The following is an 18,586-nucleotide window of genomic DNA, read 5'->3' as shown; positions in this document are numbered from 1 at the left end:
CTAATACAGCATGTTGATGCATACAATGAAACTGTTTGAAGTAACCACATTAGTCATTTAATGAAAACTTTATTCATTTTATATCTTAACATGACAGCTTGCTACATATATACATATATATAGACATTTTACTCTGACTTATGTTTTAGGAAATTAGTTGAGGTTTTAGATCAATACAAAAACATTATAATTTTCCTTATTTAAAATATTGAGAAATGGATTCAATTAGCATATTTTTAATCAAATGGGGAATTTTGAATATAGTGTATTAGAAGAGACAAAAGGTACTGAAATAGAAAGTAAAGATTATTTACTTAAAAAGTAGTTTGACAAAGAGTATGTACAATACGATTTTATATTGATGTGACACTACAAAGGTGTGTATATTGTGTGTGTGTGTCTGGAAATATAGACATTAAGATAAGTAGTAGTGATGGTCTCTGGTGGTGAAGGATTGATTTAATTATACTTTTCTACAATGTTCATGTGCTGCTTTTGTAATAATTTTTAATCAAGTTATACTTAACACACAATGATATATTAGTTTCAGGTATACAAAATAATGATTCATTATTTTTATACATTATGAAATAATCACCACAGTAAGTTTGGTTGCCATCCGTAACTACACATGATAATAATTTCTTAAATATTAGGTAATAAATTAGATAGTAAAAAGTCAGTCCTGTAATAGATTAGTTTTTTTTTTTAACTGATTAATTTTAATGGAGCATAATTCCTGGTAAAAATTGAGATATAAAAGACAGCTAAATATTTTCTGCCTAATAATAATTCTAATTCTATGCATGACTAGCATCTTATATGCTAGATAATCTTCCTGGAAATAACAATTACCTTGATAATTATTAAAAACACCACTCCATAGGCTCGTAGCTTCCTTAGTGGCTCAGACGGTAAAGAATCTGCCTGCAATGTGGGAGACCTGGGTTTGATCCCTGGACTGGGAAGATCCCCTGGAGAAAGGAATGGCTACCCACTCCAGTATTCTGGCCTGGAGAATTCCATGAACGGAGGAGTCTGGCAGGGGCTGCAAAGAGTCGGACAGGACTGAGCAACTTTAACTTTCTTCCACTTTCACTTTATAGATCATAAGTCACCTAGTGTCTTCCCTCCTGATTATGTGCACTTTAATGTGGGTCTTAAAATAGGTAGAACATGTCTTCCTCTATTCTTCTAGCACTTTATATTTGAAGTTCCATCATTTTCAACCCTGTTGTGTCATATTTAGTTTATTAAAGAAGAAATAAATTGATTAAAATAAATTATGAGGAGTTTGCAGATAGCTGTCTGTAGTTATATACAGAGTATTATACTCGCATTTACTTCATTTACATATATGTATTTTTTAAATGCACCTCTTCTTTCTCCCTGTGACTCTTGAAAGCTTGGATTATAATCTGTCAGTTTTAGTACATTTTTATTCTACATGAGAAATTCTTTTATTGATTGATGCGATCATAAAACAATGATCAATGCATTTTAGTGCATTACAATGATTTTAGTGCATAAGTGAACACAAAAGTGAATAAGTAAGGTTCTTTGTCCTCAAGGAGATCCCAATTCAGAAAAGAGAGGAAGAAGAAATGTGCTAAATAGATCTATGAACAAAATAATTTCCAAACCAATAGAATTTCACTTATTTTATTCAGCAAATATTTATAAGTATTTATTAGGCTCCAGGTTCTATGCTAGAAACTAGGCTTCAGAAAGAAAATATATTGTTTCTCCCTTTGAGTTAGCAATAGTCTAGGATAGTAGACTAATAAAGAGATAAACAGACTAACTACGATCAGTATGATTAGTAGCACTTAATCAGTGGTTCTCAAATAGGGAATATTTTGCTTCCCAGAGGACAGTTGGCAATATCTGCAGACATCTTTGATTGTCACATTTGGCATGTGTATGCTGCTGGCATCTGGTACTAAAATAAAGATACTACTAAATATCCTATGATGAAGAGAACAGCCCTGCACAACAGTTATTAGGTCAACAACATCAACAGCAATGCTCTTGATAAACGTTACACTAATCATTGAGTGTTTTTGGTTTATGTAAGAGAAGTGTCTAATCCAGTAAAGATAAGTAGGGGAGAAGGGATGGAATGTTTTTATAGAGTCTGGAGCTGAAGTTTGAAAGACAAGTGGAGGTCACCAGGCAGAGGGTGTCAGCAAGGTAAGTGAAGAGTGCCATGGGAACATACAAGAAGGAAAGTCTAATTTAGGAGAATGATGAGGAGTGGGCATGTATAGACAACTGTCAAAGAAGGCTTCTTGGGGATATTTGATGGTTTAGTCACTAAGTCGTTTCTGACTCTTGCGACCCCATGGACTGTAGCCTGCCAGGCTCCTCTGTTCATGGGATTCTCCAGCCAAGAATACTGGAGTAGGTTGCCATTTCCTTCTCTAGGGGATGTTTGAGTCATGTTTAAAAGAATGACTAGGTGAGGACATAGGCATATGGGGGATGGTGTTGGAAAAGTTCTCAAATTTCAGTTTCAGATTGAAGTTTATAATTCTGCCAAGTGTCATCTTGAGAAGTGGTGCATTTAAGTCCTGTAAAATAACAAAAAAATTGCATATGCCAATAATAACTTATTTGTACCATAAGGGGATCATCATATTTTAGAGATTACATCATATTTAAGAAAGTAATAGAACTTGGTTGCAATGAATATATAAGAATATTTATTGCAGGTTTAATTTCCAAATATTTGGGAATTTTCCAGATATATCTATTTTATTGATTTCTAGTTTAATTCTATTATGAGCTAAAGACATTGATCTCTATCCTTATAAATTTGGATAAGTTTGTTTTATGGCCAAGAATACTATTTATCTTGCTGAATGTTCCATATACACTTGAAAGAAACAGTTATTCATCAAGAGGGAAGGGACATGCATATGTTGGGCTTCCCGGTGGCTCAGACGGACCTATGGCTGATTCATGTTGATGTTTGGCAGAAACCAACACAATTCTGTAAAGCAATGATCCTTCAATTAAAAAATAAAAAGTTGAAAGAAAAGAAAAGAAAGAAATGCTTATTCAAATGTTAGATTGAGCATTCCATAAATGTAAAAAATATGACCTTATAGTGATAGATTGGTCAATAGTGTTGCTTCTCTCTTACATCTTTACTAATTTCTTGTCTTTGTTCTAGCAATTACTGAGAGAGGAAGTGTCAAACTGTTAATTGTGGGTTTATCTATTTCTCTTTTTAGCACTATTAATTTTTGTTTTATATATTTTGAGATTTTGTTAATAGGGATCTACACATTTAGAATTCCTAAGTATTCTTGGAGAATTGATCATTTATTATTATCTAATTTTTCTCTTAAATATTGATAATATTCCTTGTTCTGATGTAACTGTATGATATTATTATAGCCACCCAAGCTTTCTTGTGTTGGTGTTGCATGGTATATCTTTTCCCATCATTTTACTTTTAATCTAACTATGTTTTTGTATTAAGGAGATTTCCTATAAATAGCATATCATTTAAAAAATTCCAATCTGACAGTCTCTGTTTTTAATTGGCACATTTAGATCATTCACATTTTGTCACTATTGATATGGTTGGATCAAACTCTCTGGTTACTCAAACATTTTCCTTATGATTCCATTTTATTTTCACTATTAATTTACTGTCTATACTTCTTAAAAAACTTTAGTACTTTCCCTAGAGATTATGATGTATTTCTTCAGCTAATCAGTCTGCCTTTATAACATTCTGCTTCATGTGTAGAGTTTTTTTTTTTCCTTATATACCACTGACTTCAAAAGAGTATACAGTCATGCTTACCACTAATTACATTATTAAAAATTCTGAAATCTATATTCCTTAGTCTATGTCTAGCAAATGTTCAATAACTGCCTATCAGGAAGAAAAAGTCCTGATTTATAGTCTTTGATAATTTCTGTGATATAACGTCTCCAACCATGGCCTGTTGCTAGCTACTATTGTGCTATCACTAAATGTAGATTTAGAAAGAAAGGAGACAATCACTGCACTGAGCCAGTACAAGCTGGCTCTAGTACATGATTTTGAGTCCATAAGCTCCCCTGGTATTGCTAAGACATGTCCTTGGTTCTTGGTTACTATTCATATTTACTGGGCCTAAAGCTTTCAATTCTCAGACCTACAAATTTAACTTTCAATATCTAAGAAGTCTGCAATTACCTTTCATCCTCTTGCAGGTTTATCTTCTCGTAATGTTAAAGACTTCAGGTTCATTAAAAATGATCTATCCCTTCCAAAGAATTTCTTTCTACCTTCAAAAAAAACCTACCAGTGTCTCCCATATACCTATTTCTATTAACCATGTCTGAAATCAATCTAAAGACAAAACAAAACAAGTAGATGCATCAGGCCATTCTGTAGTTGAAAGTTATTTGTGACGGTTACCCAGGAGTTGGCTGCACTAGCATTGGAGCTTATAGCAGATTTAATTTGGAAAGGATGTGGGAGGGTTAGAGAGCAGGTTTGCATGTTTTCTTCCCAAGACAATGTGATTCATTGGATTGATATATGTTAGCCCAAAGGTCTGCGTTTTGAAGACCTAAAATGACTGCCTTGGTGTTCACTCATAGTCAGCTACTAACTCTCCCAGTGTGAATCAAGTGGTGACTCTGGCCTAACAAGATGAGATCTTATTTACAATGGAACTGGGGAAATGGAACAACTGTTGAATATTTGGAACCTCCTGGGAGAGTCTGCTGCAAGACAGCCTTAAAAGTGTTTCATTTCCAATGTCTTTATAGAAGAGAGAATCTGAGTCACTTATACTACTACTACTAAGTTGCTTCAGTCGTGTCTGACTCTGTGCGACCCCATAGACAGCAGCCCACCAGGCTCCACCGTCCCTGGGATTCTCCAGGCAAGAACACTGGAGTGGGTTGCCATTTCCTTCTCCAATGCATGAAAGTGAAAAGTGAAAGTGAAGTCGCTCAGTCATGCCGGGTTCTTAGCAACCCCATGGACTGCAGCGCACCAGGCTCCCCCGTCCATGGGATTTTCCAGGCAAGAGTACTGGAGTGGGGTGCCATTGCCTCATAGTAAATGTTTAAATAAAGATTTTGGGGGAGGGGGTGGGTATGTGCTGAAGAGAAAAATTATAGAAGCTCAACATATTTGAGAACTCAAATGCTAAGAGACTGGGAAAGGTCATCACAGACTATTAGTATATATTCAAGAAAACATTTTGAATAATAGTGAAGTTCACTACAAAAACAATTAGATTAATATTTCTTGTGTTGTTGTTTCTTCACATTCCAGGATGAAAACAGTAAAAAAGGGTTGAAGAGTCTTAAATCTCATTTCTCATTTCTTACTCCTTTTTTTAAAATTTTTGCATAACAATCATCACCAATATATCAACTTTCTTCTAAAGGAGGAAGTTGGAACATAAAACACATCTTTATGATAAATAAAAGCATGTAGACAGGAGTTGTAAATCATTTAAATTTTCTTTGGTATAGTGATTCCAAAACATTACTTAGTGAACTATTATTGGTATTAATCACCTTTATAGCCAAGAAATTCAGATTTTTCTCCAAATGTATGGTTTTCCTTTTCTGTGAATTAAAGAATATTTACATAAATTTGTCCTAATAATAACATTTTAAATACATAAGAACCATTTTGTTAGACTATGGCTACTTCTGCTTTTTTTTTTTGTTTGTTTTTTAAAACCATGTATTTTTTCTACAATAAGAGGAATAAATACTCATTATTTTAAAAATTGGAAAATATAGATGATACTTATAAATAAAACAGAAAAATCAACCATAACATGAACATGCAGAGAAAAACCTATTAATATTCATAGAATTTCATCTATACACTTTTATGACATATTTTTAAAATTTGGAATTATACTGTATGAGTTCAGTTCAGATGCTCAGTCATGTCCGACTAGTTGCGACCCCATGGACTGCAGCACCAGCCCTTCTAGTCGATTACCAACTCCGAGATCTTGCTCAAATTCATGTCCATCGACCCATGATGCCATAAAACCATCTCATCCTTTGTTGTCCCCTGCTCCTCCTGCCTTCAGTCTTTCCCAGCATCAGGGTCTTTTCCAATGAATCAGCTCTTTGCATCAGGTGGCCAAAGTATTGGCGCTTCAGCTTCAGCATCAGTCCTTCCAATGAATATTCAGGACTGATTTCCCTTAGGATTGACTGGCTTGATCTCCTTGCAGTCCAAGGGACTCTCAAGTGTCTTCTCCAACACCACAGTTCAAAAGCATCAATTCTTCTGCACTCAGCTTTCTTTATAATCCAACTCTCACACCCTTACATGACTACTGGAAAAACCATAGCTTTGACTAGATGGACCTTTGTTGGTAAAATAATGTCTCTGCTTTTTAATATGCTCTCTAGGTTGGTCATAACTTTCCTTCCAAGGAACAAGCATCTTTTAATTTCATGGCTGTAATCACCATCTGCAGTGATTTTGGAGCCCAAGAAAATAAAGTTTGTCACTGTTTCCACTGTTTCCCCATCTATTTGCCATGAAGTGATGGGAATAGATGCCATGATCTTCATTTTTTGAAAGTTGAGTTTTAAGCCAGCTTTTTCACTCTCCTCTTTCACTTTCATCAAGAGGCTCTTTAGTTCCTCTTCCCTTTCTGCCATAAGGGTGGTGTCATCTGCATATCTGAGGTTATTGATATTTCTCCTGGCAATCTTGATTCCAGCTTGTGTTCACCCAGTCCAGCATTTCATAAGATGTACTCTTCATAGAAATTAAATAAGCAGGGTGGCAATATATGGCTTTGACATACTCCTTTCCCAGTTTGGAACCAGTACATTGTTCCATTTCCAGTTTTAACTGTTGCTTCTTGAAATGCATATAGATTTGTCAGGAGGCAGGTAAGGCAGTCTATATTCCCATTTTTTAAAGAATTTTCCACAGTTTGTTGTGATCTCACAGTCAAAGGCTTTGGCATAGTGAATAAAGCAGAAGTAGATGTTTTTCTGGAACTCTCTTGCTTTTTTGAAGATCCAATTGAATTGGCAATTTGATCTCTGGTTCCTCTGCCTTTTCTAAATCCAGCTTGAACATCTGGAATTTCATGGTTCACGTAGTGTTGAAGCCTCACTTGGAGAATTTTGAACATTACTTTGCTAGTGTGTGAGATGAGTGCAATTGTGTGGTAGTTTGAACATTCTTTGGCATTGCCTTTCTTAGGGATGGGAATGAAAACTGACCTTTTCCAGGCCTGTGGCCACTGCTGAGTTTTCCAAATTTGCTGGCATATTGAGTGCAGCACTTTCAGAGCATCATCTTTTAGGGTTTGAAATAGCTCAACTGGAATTCCATCACCTCCATTAGCTTTATCCATAGTGATGCTTCCTAAGACCCACTTGATTTTGCATTCCAGGATGTCTGGCTCTAGGTGAGTGATCATCGTGGTTATCTGGGTCATGAAGATCTTTTTTGTATAGTTCTTCTGTATATTCTTGTCACCTCTTCTTAATAATATATTATGCTTCTGTTAGGCCCATAGCATTTCTGTCCTTTATTGTGCTCATCTTTGCATGAAATGTTCCCTTGGTATCTTTGATTTTCTTGAAGAGATCTCTAATCTTTCTTTTTTTTTTAAATTATTTTATTTTATTTTTATTTTTAAACTTTACATAATTGTATTAGTTTTGCCAAATATCAAAATGAATCCGCCACAGGTATACATGTGTTCCCCATCCTGAACCCTCCTCCCTCCTCCCTCCCCATACCATCCCTCTGGGTCGTCCCAGTGCTCTAGCCCCAAGCATCCAGTATCGTGCATTGAACCTGGACTGGCATCTCATTTCATACATGATATTTTACATGTTTCAATGCCATTCCCCCAAATCTTCCCACCCTCTCCCTCTCCCACAGAGTCCATAAGACTGTTCTATACATCAGTGTCTCTTTTGCTGTCTCGTACACAGGGTTATTGTTACCATCTTTCTAAATTCAATATATATGCGTTAGTATACTGTATTGGTGTTTTTCCTTCTGGCTTACTTCACTCTGTATAATAGGCTCCAGTTTCATCCACCTCATTAGAACTGATTCAAATGAAGTCTTTTTAATGGCTGAGTAATACTCCATTGTGTATATGTACCACTGCTTTCTTATCCATTCATCTGCTGATGGGCATCTAGGTTGCTTCCATGTCCTGGCTATTATAAACAGTGCTGCGATGAACATTGGGGTACACGTGTCTCTTTCCCTTCTGGTTTCCTCAGTGTGTATGCCCAACAGTGGGATTGTTGGATCATAAGGCAGTTCTATTTCCAGTTTTTTAAGGAATCTCCACACTGTTCTCCATAGTGGCTGTACTAGTTTGCATTCCCACCAACAGTGTAAGAGGGTTCCCTTTTCTCCACACCCTCTCCAGCATTTATTATTTGTAGACTTTTGGATTGCAGCCATTCTGACTGGTGTGAAATGGTACCTCATAGTGGTTTTGATTTGCATTTCTCTGATAATGAGTGATGTTGAGCATCTTTTCATGTGTTTGTTAGCCATCTGTATGTCTTCCTTGGAGAAATGTCTATTTAGTTCTTTGGCCCATTTTTTGATTGGGTCATTTATTTTTCTGGAGTTGAGCTGTAGGAGTTGTTTGTATATTTTTGAGATTAGTTGTTTGTCAGTTGCTTCATTTGCTATTATTTTCTCCCATTCTGAAGGCTGTCTTTTCACCTTGCTAATAGTTTCCTTTGATGTGCAGAAGCTTTTAAGGTTAATTAGGTCCCATTTGTTTATTTTTGCTTTTATTTCCAATATTCTGGGAGGTGGGTCATAGAGGATCCTGCTGTGATGTATGTCAGAGAGTGTTTTGCCTATGTTCTCCTCTAGGAGTTTTATAGTTTCTGGTCTTACGTTTAGATCTTTAATCCATTTTGAGTTTATTTTTGTGTATGGTGTTAGAAAGTGTTCTAGTTTCATTCTTTTACAAGTGGTTGACCAGATTTCCCAGCACCACTTGTTAAAGAGATTGTCTTTAATCCATTGTATATTCTTGCCTCCTTTGTCAAAGATAAGGTGTCCATATGTGCATGGATTTATCTCTGGGCTTTCTATTTTGTTCCATTGATCTATATTTCTGTCTTTGTGCCAGTACCATACTGTCTTGATAACTGTGGCTTTGTAGTAGAGCCTGAAGTCAGGTAGGTTGATTCCTCCAGTTCCATTCTTCTTTCTCAAGATCGCTTGGGCTATTTGAGGTTTTTTGTATTTCCATACAAATTGTGAAATTATTTGTTCTAGCTCTGTGAAGAATACTGTTGGTAGCTTGATAGGGATTGCATTGAATCTATAAATTGCTTTGGGTAGTATACTCATTTTCACTATATTGATTCTTCCAATCCATGAACATGGTATATTTCTCCATCTATTAGTGTCCTCTTTGAGATCTCTAATCTTTCCCATTCTGTTGTTTTCCTTTATTTCTTTGCATTGATCACTGAGGAAGACTTTCTTATCTCTTTGTGCTATTCTTTGGAACTCTGCATTCAGATGGGTATATCTTTCCTTTTTTCCTTTGCCTTTCACTTCTCTTCTTTTCTCAAATGTTTGTGAGGCCTCTGCTTTGCATTTCTTTTTGGGGGGATGGTCTTGATCACTGCCTCCTGTACAATGTCAGGAACCTCCATCCATAGTTCTTCAGGCACTCTGTACATCAGATCTAATCCCTTGAATCTATTTGTCACTTCTACTGTATAATCGTAAGGGATTTGATTTAGGTCATACCTGAATGGTCTAGTGGTTTTCCCTACTTTCTTCAATTTAAGTCTGAATTTGGCAATAACGAGTTTATGGTCTGAGCCACAGTCAGCTCTAAGTCTTATTTTTGCTGACTGTATAGAGTTTCTCCAACTTTGGCGGCAAAGAATATAATCAATCTGATTTTGATATTAACCATATGGTGATGTCCATGTGTAGAGTCTTTTCATATGTTGTTGGAAGTGGGTATTTGCTATGACCAGTGCATTTTCTTGGCAAAACTCTGTTAGCATTTGTCCTGCTTCATTTTGTACTCAAAGGCCTGTTACTCCAAGTATCTCCTGTCTTCCTATTTTTGCATTCCAGTCCCCTATGATGAAAAGGAAATCTTTTTTGGGTGTTAGTTCTAGAAGGTCTTGTAGGTCATCATAGAATTTTCAACTTCAGCTTCTTTGGCATTAGTGGATGGGGTATAGACTTGGATTACTGTGATATTGAGTGGTTTGCCTTGGAAATGAACAGAGATCATCGACAAGAGAATGTTCAATTCCACCAAAAAAAGCTACTCCACCTCCAAGGGCAAAGGAGAAGCCCCAACAAGACAGTAGGAGGGGTGAAATCACGTTTAGAGTCAAACCCCATACCAGCCAGAGATGCTCAAAGGGCTTTAACAAAACCTTGCATGCACCAGGACCCAGAAACTCCACAGAGACTGAGCCACACCTGCCTTTGAGTGTTTGAGTGTCTCCTGTGGAGGCATGGATCAGCAGTAGCTTGCCACAGGGACAGGCTCTCTGGTTGCAGCAGACCTTGGACACACAGTGTGTTGCGTAAGCCCTCTTGGAGGAGGTCACCATTAGCCCCACCATAAAGCCACTGAGCAGATGACCCACAAACTGCAGAGCAATTATACTAAATAAATTCTTGCACTGTTAGGAAAGTTCTAGGACACACAACAGATTTCCCAACTTGAGGATCCAGCAAAGGGACTAAGAACCCCCAGGGAATTTGACTTTGGAGGCCAGTGGGCTTTGATTACAAAACTTCCACAGGACTGGGGAAACAGACTCTTGGAGGGCACAAACAAAACCTTGGCACACCAGGAGCCAGGAGAAAGGAGCAGTGTCCCACAAGAAACTGAATCAGACTTGCTTGTTATGTCTGGCAGAGGTATGGGTCGACAGTGGCCTGTTGCAGCATTTGGGGCACTGAATACAAAAGTGGCGGCTTAAGCCCTTTTGAAGGATCCCCCATTACCATCATTACCCCTACCATAGTTTGGCCTCAGGCCAAAACACAGTCCTGCCCATCAACAGAAAATTGGATCAAAGATTTACTGAGTGTGGCCCTGCCCATCAGAACAAGACCCAGTTCCCCCACAGTCAGTCTATCCAATCAGGAAACTTCTCCACAAGCCTCTTATCCTTATCCATCAGAGGGCAGACAGAATGAAAACCACAGCCACAGAAAACTAACCAAACTGATCACATGAACCACAGCCTTGTCTAACTCAATGAAACTATGAGCCATGCCATGTAGGGCCACCCAAGATGGACAGGTCATAATGGAGAGTTCTGACAAAATGTGGTCCACTGGAGAAGGGAATGGCAAACCACTTCAGCATTATTGCCTTGAGAACCCCATGAACAGTATGAAAAGGCAAAAAGATATGACACTGAAAATGGACTCCCTAGGTTGGTAGGTGCCCAATACACTACTGGAGAAGAGTGGAGAAATAACTCCAGAAAGGATGAAGAGATGGAGCCAAAGCAAAAACACCCAGTTGTGGATGTGACTGGTGATGGAAGTAAAGTCCAATGCTGTAAAGAGCATATTGCATAGGAACCTGGTATGTTAGGTCCATGAATCAAGGTAAATGGAAGTGATCAAACAGGATATGGCAAGAGTGAATATCAACATTTTAGGAATCAGTGAACTAAAATGTACTGCATTGGGTGAATTTAACTCAGATGACCATTATATCTACTACTGTGGGCAAGAATCCTGTAGAAGAAATGGAGTAACCCTCACAGTCAACAGAAGGGTCCGAAATGCAGTCTCTAAAGTGACAGAATGATCTCTATTCGTTTCCAAGGCAAACCATCATACTGTACAGTTTCAAATACAAATATTTCCACCAAGAATATATGAGAGCATTTTCCTGTTCTATATTTCATTTGCTAAATCATATTGAATGCTTCTGGCTTCCCAGTGGCTCAGCAGGTAAGGAATCTGTCTGCAATGCTATGTGCGTTTGATCCCTGAGTTCCTGGTAAGATACTCTGGAGTAGGAAATGGCAGCCTACTCCAGTATTATTGCTGGGAAAATCTCATGGACAGAGGAGCCTGGCAGGCTACAGTCCATATAGTCACTGAGAGTCAGAACTGAGCACACATGAGCATGCATCTTTTACTAAATAAAAAGAACAGTGTGAGCATTTGTCTCAAGTTTTTCAATTATTTCCTTGAAAACTTTCAGTTCAGTTGCTCAGTTGTGTCAGACTCTTTGTGACCCCATGGACTGCAGCATGCCAGGCTTCCCTGTCCATCACCAACTCCTGGAGCCTACCCAAACTCATGTCAATCACATCAGTGATGCCATCCAACCATCTCATCCTCTGTCATCCCTTCTCCTCCCGCCTTCAATCTTTCCCAGCATCAGGGTCTTTTCAAATGAATCAGCTCTTCACATCAGGTGGCCAAAGTATTGAAGTTTCGGCTTCAACATCAGTCCTTCCAATGAATATTCAGGACTGATTTCCTTTAGGATGGACTGGTTTGATCTCCTTGCAGTCCAAGGGACTCTCAAGAGTCTTCTCCAACACCACAGTTCAAAAGCATCAATTCTTTGGTGCTCAGATTTCTTTATAGTCCATCCATTCATGACTACTGGAAAAATCATAGCTTTGACTAGATGGACCTTTGTTGGAAAAGTAATGTCTCTGTTTTTTAATATGATGTCTAGTTTGGTCATAGCTTTTCTTCCAAGGAGCAAGTGTCTTTTAATTTCATGGCTGTAGTCACCATCTGCAGTGATTTTGGAGCCCCCCAAGAGATAAAATCTGTCACTGTTTCCATTGTTTCCCCATCTATTTGCCATGAAGTGATGGGACCAAATGCCATGGTCTTAGTTTTCTGAATGTTGAGTTTTAAGCTGACTTTCTCACTCTCCTCTTTCACTTTCATCAAGAGGCTCTTTAGTTCTTCTTCAATTTCTGCCATAAGGGTGGTGTTATCTGCATATCTGAGATTATTGTTATTTCTCCCGGCAATCTTGATTCCAGCTTGTGCTTCATCCAGCCTGGTATTTTGCATGATGTCCTCTGCATATAAGCTAAATAAGCAGGGTGACAATATACAGCCTTGATGTACTCCTTTCTCAATTTGGAACCAGTCCGTTGTTCCATGTCCAGTTCTAACTATTGCTTCTTGATCTGAATATAGATTTCTCAGGAGGTAGGTCAGATGGTCTGGTATTCCCATCTCTTGAAGAATTTTCCACAGTTTGTTATGATCCAACAGTCAAAGGCTTTGGTGTAATCGATAAAGCAGAAGTATGTTTTTCTGGAACTGTCTTATTTTTTGATGATCCAACAGATGTTGGCAATTTGATTTCTGGTTCCTCTGCCTTTTCTAAATTCAGCTTGAACATCTGGATGTTCTGGTTCACGTAGTGTTGAAGCCTGGCTTGGAGAATTTTGAGCATTACTTTACTAGCGTGTGAGATGAGTGCAATTGGGCAATAGTTTGAACATTCTTTGGCATCGCCTTTCTTTGGGATTGGAATGAATCCTGTGGCCACTGGTGAGTTTTCCAAATTTGCTGGCATATTGAGTACAGCACTTTCACAGCATCATCTTTCAGGATTTGAAATAGCTCAACTGGAATTCCATCACCTCCATTAGCTTTTTGTAGTGATACTTCCTAAGACCCACTTGACTTTGCATTCCAGAATGGCTCTAGGTGAGTGATCACACCATCGTGGTTATCTAGGTCATGAAGATCTTTTTTGTATAGTTCTTCTATATATTCTTGCCACCTCTTCTTAATATCTTTGGCTTCTGTTAGGTCCATAACATTTCTGTCCTCTATTGTGTCCATCTTTGCATGAAATGTTCCCTGGGTATCTCTGATTTTCTTGAAGAGATCTCTAGTCTTTCCCATTCTATTGTTTTCCTTTATTTCTTTGTATTGATCACTGAGGAAGACTTTCTTATCTCTCCATGCTATTCTTTGGAACTCTTTGGTATTCAAATGGGTGTATTTTCCCTTTCCTCCTTTGCCTTTCACTTCTATTCTTTTCTTAGCTATTTGTAAGGCCTCTTTAGACAACCATTTTGCCTTTTTACATTTCTTTTTCTTGGGGATGGTCTTGATCACTGCCTCCTGTACAATGTCAGGAACCTCCTTCCATAGTTCTTCAGGCACTCTGTATATCAGATCTAATCCTTTGAATCTACTTGTCACTTCCACTGTATAATCATAAGGGATTTGATTTAGGTCATACCTGAATGGTCTAGTGGTTTTCCCTACATTCTTCAATTTAAGTCTGAATTTGGCAATAAGGAGTTTATAATCTGACCACAAGTAAGCTCCCAGTCTTGTTTTTGTTGACTATATAGAGCTTCTCCATCTTTGGCTGCAAAGAATATTCAATCTGATTTTGGTATTGACCATCTGATGATGTCCATGTGTAGAGTCATGTTTTGTTAGAAGAGAGTATTTGGTATGACCAGTGCATTTTCTTGCCAAAACTCTGTTACCCTTTGACCTGCTTTATCTGGTACTCCAAGGCCAAATATCCCTGTTACTCCAGGTGTCTCTTGACTTCCTACTTTTGCATTACAGTCACCTATAATGAAAAGGACATCTTTTTGGGGTGTTAGTTCTAGAAGGTCTTGTAAGTCTTCATAGAACTGTTCAACTTCAGCTTCTTTGGCATTAGTGATTGGGGTATAGACTTAGATTACTGTGATATTGAATGGTTTGCCTTGGAAACTAACAGAGATCATTCTGTCGTTTTTGAGATGGCATCCAAGTATTGCATTTCAGACTCTTGTTGACTATGATGGCTACTCCATTTCTTCAAGGGATTCTGACCCACAATAGTAGATATAATGGTCATCTGAGTTAAATTCACCCAGTGCAGTACATTTTAGTTCACTGATTCCTAAAATGTCGATGTTCACTCTTGCCATATCCTGTTTGATCACTTCCATTTTACCTTGATTCATGGACCTAACATGCCAGGTTCCTATGCAATATTGCTCTTTACAGCATTAGACTTTACTTCCATCACCAGTTATATCCACAACTGGGCATAGTTTTTGCTTTGGCTCCATCTCTTCATCCTTTCTGGAGTTATTCCTCCACTCTTCTCCGGTAGCATTTGGGCACCTACCAACCTAGGGAGTCCATTTTCAGTGTCATATCTTTTTGCCTTTTTATACTGTTCTTGGGGTTCTCAAGGCAAAAATTCTGAAGTGGTTTGCCATTGCTTTTTCCAGTGGACCACATTTTGTCAGAACTCTCCAACATGACCCATCTGTCTTGGGTGGCCCTACACAGATTGGCTCATAGTTTCATTGAGTTAGACAAGGCTGTGATCCATGTGATCAGTTTGTTTAGTTTTCTGTGATTGTGGTTTTCATTCTGTCTGCCTTATAATGGATAAGGATAAGAGGCTTATGGAAGTTTGAAAACTTAACCACTAGCCATAGCTCATATGCCAATGACATCTTCACTTGGCTTAGTGATTTAAAATTGTATTTATTCGATGAAAAGTAAGTGAAAACATTAGTTGTTCAGTCCTGTCTGACTCTTTGTGACCTCATGGACTGTAGCCTACCAAGCTCCTCTGTCCTTGAAATTTATTCAGTAGGTACCTCCCAATTTTATTGATGATTCAATTTAATTCAATGTCTTTGATTAATAGCAAGTTTAAAATTTCTTTTATATTTTTATATAAATTGTATTACTTCTGTGAATGATCAGTTCTTTTGTTCATTTCTTTTGGGTTACTAGTGGTTTTTGTAATAATTTTTATGCTTTTTACAAAAGTAATTCATTTTTTATATTATTTATGCCAAATGTTACTCTAATTTTAAAATTAGTTTTTTTCTGATATGTCATATAGTCAAATTTATTGATTTTGCAGTTATGTATTTTATTTATTTATTTTTAGTTTTTAAATTTAATTTTATTTTTTAACATTTATATTGAAGTAAGGACTTTCCTAATAGCTCAGCTGGTAATGAAGATGCCTAAAATGCAGGAGACCCCAGTTCGATTCCTGGATTAGGAAGATCCGCTGGAAAACAGATTGGCTACCCACTCCAGTCTTGGGTTTCCCTTGTGGCTCAGCAGGTAAAGAATCTGCCTGCAATGTGAGAGACCTGAGTTAGATCCCTGGGTTGGGAAGATGCCCTGGCAAAGGGAAAGGCTACCCACCCCAGTATTCTGGCCTGGAGAATTCCATGGACTGTATAGTCCATGGGATCATAAAGAGTCAGACACAACTGAGTGACTTTCACTTTCAATTCATGGCTGATTAACAGTGTTGTGATAGTTTCAGGTGAACAATAAAGGGACTCAGATACATATATCCATTCTGATTCTCACAGTATAGAGCATATTGTGTATTTTCCATAGAACATGAATTAACTTAAGTAAATATGTAATTAATATTTTCTAATGCTTGATTTTGTCTACTAAATTTGCCAAAATCCAAAAATGGAGATGGTATAGACTCTAATGCTACCATTTCAGTGAATTTCTTCAATGTATTATAATTTTCATATTTGATATTAAAACTATCTATTACTGAAGGGCTGCCCAGGTGGTGCAGTGGTAAAGAATCCACCTGCCAATGCAGGAGGATGGTAAAGAGTCTGCCTGCAATGCGGGAGATTGGGTTCGATCTCTGGTTTGGGAAGATCTCCTGGAGCAGGGAATGGCAAGCCACTCCAGTATTCTTGCCTGGAAAATCCCATAGATGGAGGATCCTAGTGGGCTACAGTTCATGGGGGTCACAAAGAGTCAGACACAACTGAGAGACAAAAGAAAGATTGCAAGAAAGCAAACAGAGATGCAAGAGACACAAGTTCATTCCCTGGGTTGGGACTATCCCCTTGAGAAGGAAAAGGCAATCCAGTCCAGTATTCTTGCCTAAAAATTTCCACGGACAGATGAGCCTGGCAGGCTAAAGTCCATGGGGTCGTGAAGAGTTGAATATGACTGGGCAACTGAGCATATACATACATCTAGTACTGAAAGTCTCTTAATGATAGCCATCATCTTATTATGAATTGAAATGCTTATCATTATAATTTAATCCTCTAATATAATTTATGTATCATGATTTTTCTTTGTCCAGTTTTATTATTACCTCTTTTTCATTTTTTAAATTTGCCTTTTTCTACATATCTTGGCCCATAATTTTTTTTTTTACATATTTGTACCATTTTGTTTAATTTCTTTCAGTTCAGTTCAGTCACTCAGTCGTGAACTACTCTTTGCGAAACCATGAATCGCAGCACGCCAGGCCTCCCTGTCCATCACTAACTCCCGGAGTTCACTCAAACTCACGTCCATCGAGTCAGTGATGCCATCCAGCCATCTCATCCTCTGTCGTCCCCTTCTCCTCCTGCCCCCAATCCCTCCCAGCATCAGGGTCTTTTCCAATGAGTCAACTCTTCACATCAAGTGGCCAACGTACTGGAGTTTCAGCTTTAGCGTCAGTGCTTCCAATGACCACCCAGGACTGATCTCCTTTAGGATGGACTGGTTGGATCTCCTTGCAGTCCAAGGGACTCTCAAGAGTCTTCTCCAATACCACAGTTCAAAAGCATCAATTCTTCGGTGCTCAGCATTCTTCACAGTCCGACAACTTTCACATCCATACGTGACCACTGGAAAAACCATAGCCTTGACTAGATGGACCTTTGTTGGCAAAGTAGTATCTCTGCTTTTGAATATGCTATCTAGGTTGGTCATAACTTTCCTTCCAAGGAGTAAGCATCTTTTAATGTCATGGCTGGAATCACCATCTAGAGTGATTTTGGAGCCCCCCAAAATAAAGTCTGCCACTGTTTCCACTGTTTCCCCATCTATTTCCCATGAAGTGATGGGACCAGATGCCGTGATCTTAGATTTCGGAATGCTGAGCTTTAAGCCAACTTTCCCAGTTTCCTCTTTCACTTTCATCAAGAGGCTTTTTAGTTCCTCTTCACTTTCTGCCATAAGGGTGGTGTCATCTGCATATCTGAGGTTATTGATATTTCTCCCAGCAGTCTTGATTCCAGTTTGTGCTTCTTCCAGCCCAGCATTTCTCATGATGTACTCTGTCTAAACTCATTTTATGCTGGAGAATTTAAGCCATTTAAATTTACTGCTGCAATCTGTATATTTGTTCTATTGTATTTCTCTGATTTCATTTGTTAATTTTTGGATAACTTCTTTTCTGTGTCTTTTTAGATATATATTTCTCCAGTATTTGCAATGATAAATGCCCTATTTGAAAATTTCATCAGTATATATATTACACTTAAATTAAACTTCTTTAGTCTGTATCAAATTGTCAGATAATTAAACATTATCATTTTAGTCCCCAGGATTTAAATCCACTTACTTTCTTTTCCTTCTCTCTATCATGCCTCTATAATTGTTAATATAATTTATTATTTTGATAATCTAGTCTAGCAGGTGAGAGCTAGCAAACAGCCGCAATAAAATAGATGATATGGAATTGCCACCTATTTGTGAGTCTCAAATCTTATTCATGGGATGTGTAATAGATTCTAACAATGAGCTGTCCATCAATTTTAGTTTTTAATGTTATAATTTTATATT

At 37.8% G+C, this 18,586-nt stretch overlaps 1 protein-coding gene across 1 annotated transcript in view; it reads left to right on the top strand.

Annotated features, from left to right (window-relative positions):
* FBXO4 (F-box protein 4) overlaps positions 1-17,317 on the top strand; it is a 69,521-nt gene extending 52,204 nt beyond the window's left edge. The window contains exon 8 of the transcript XR_009731787.1: positions 17,219-17,317. The gene's annotated coding sequence lies outside the window, so the exon portion shown is untranslated. The remainder of the gene's footprint in view (positions 1-17,218) is intronic.
* The last annotated feature ends 1,269 nt before the right edge of the window (positions 17,318-18,586 follow it).

The sequence above is a fragment of the Bos javanicus genome, chromosome 20, assembly GCF_032452875.1.
Source record: "Bos javanicus breed banteng chromosome 20, ARS-OSU_banteng_1.0, whole genome shotgun sequence".
NCBI classification, from domain to species: Eukaryota; Metazoa; Chordata; class Mammalia; order Artiodactyla; family Bovidae; genus Bos; species Bos javanicus.
This window is presented reverse-complemented; position numbering and strand designations above follow the sequence as displayed.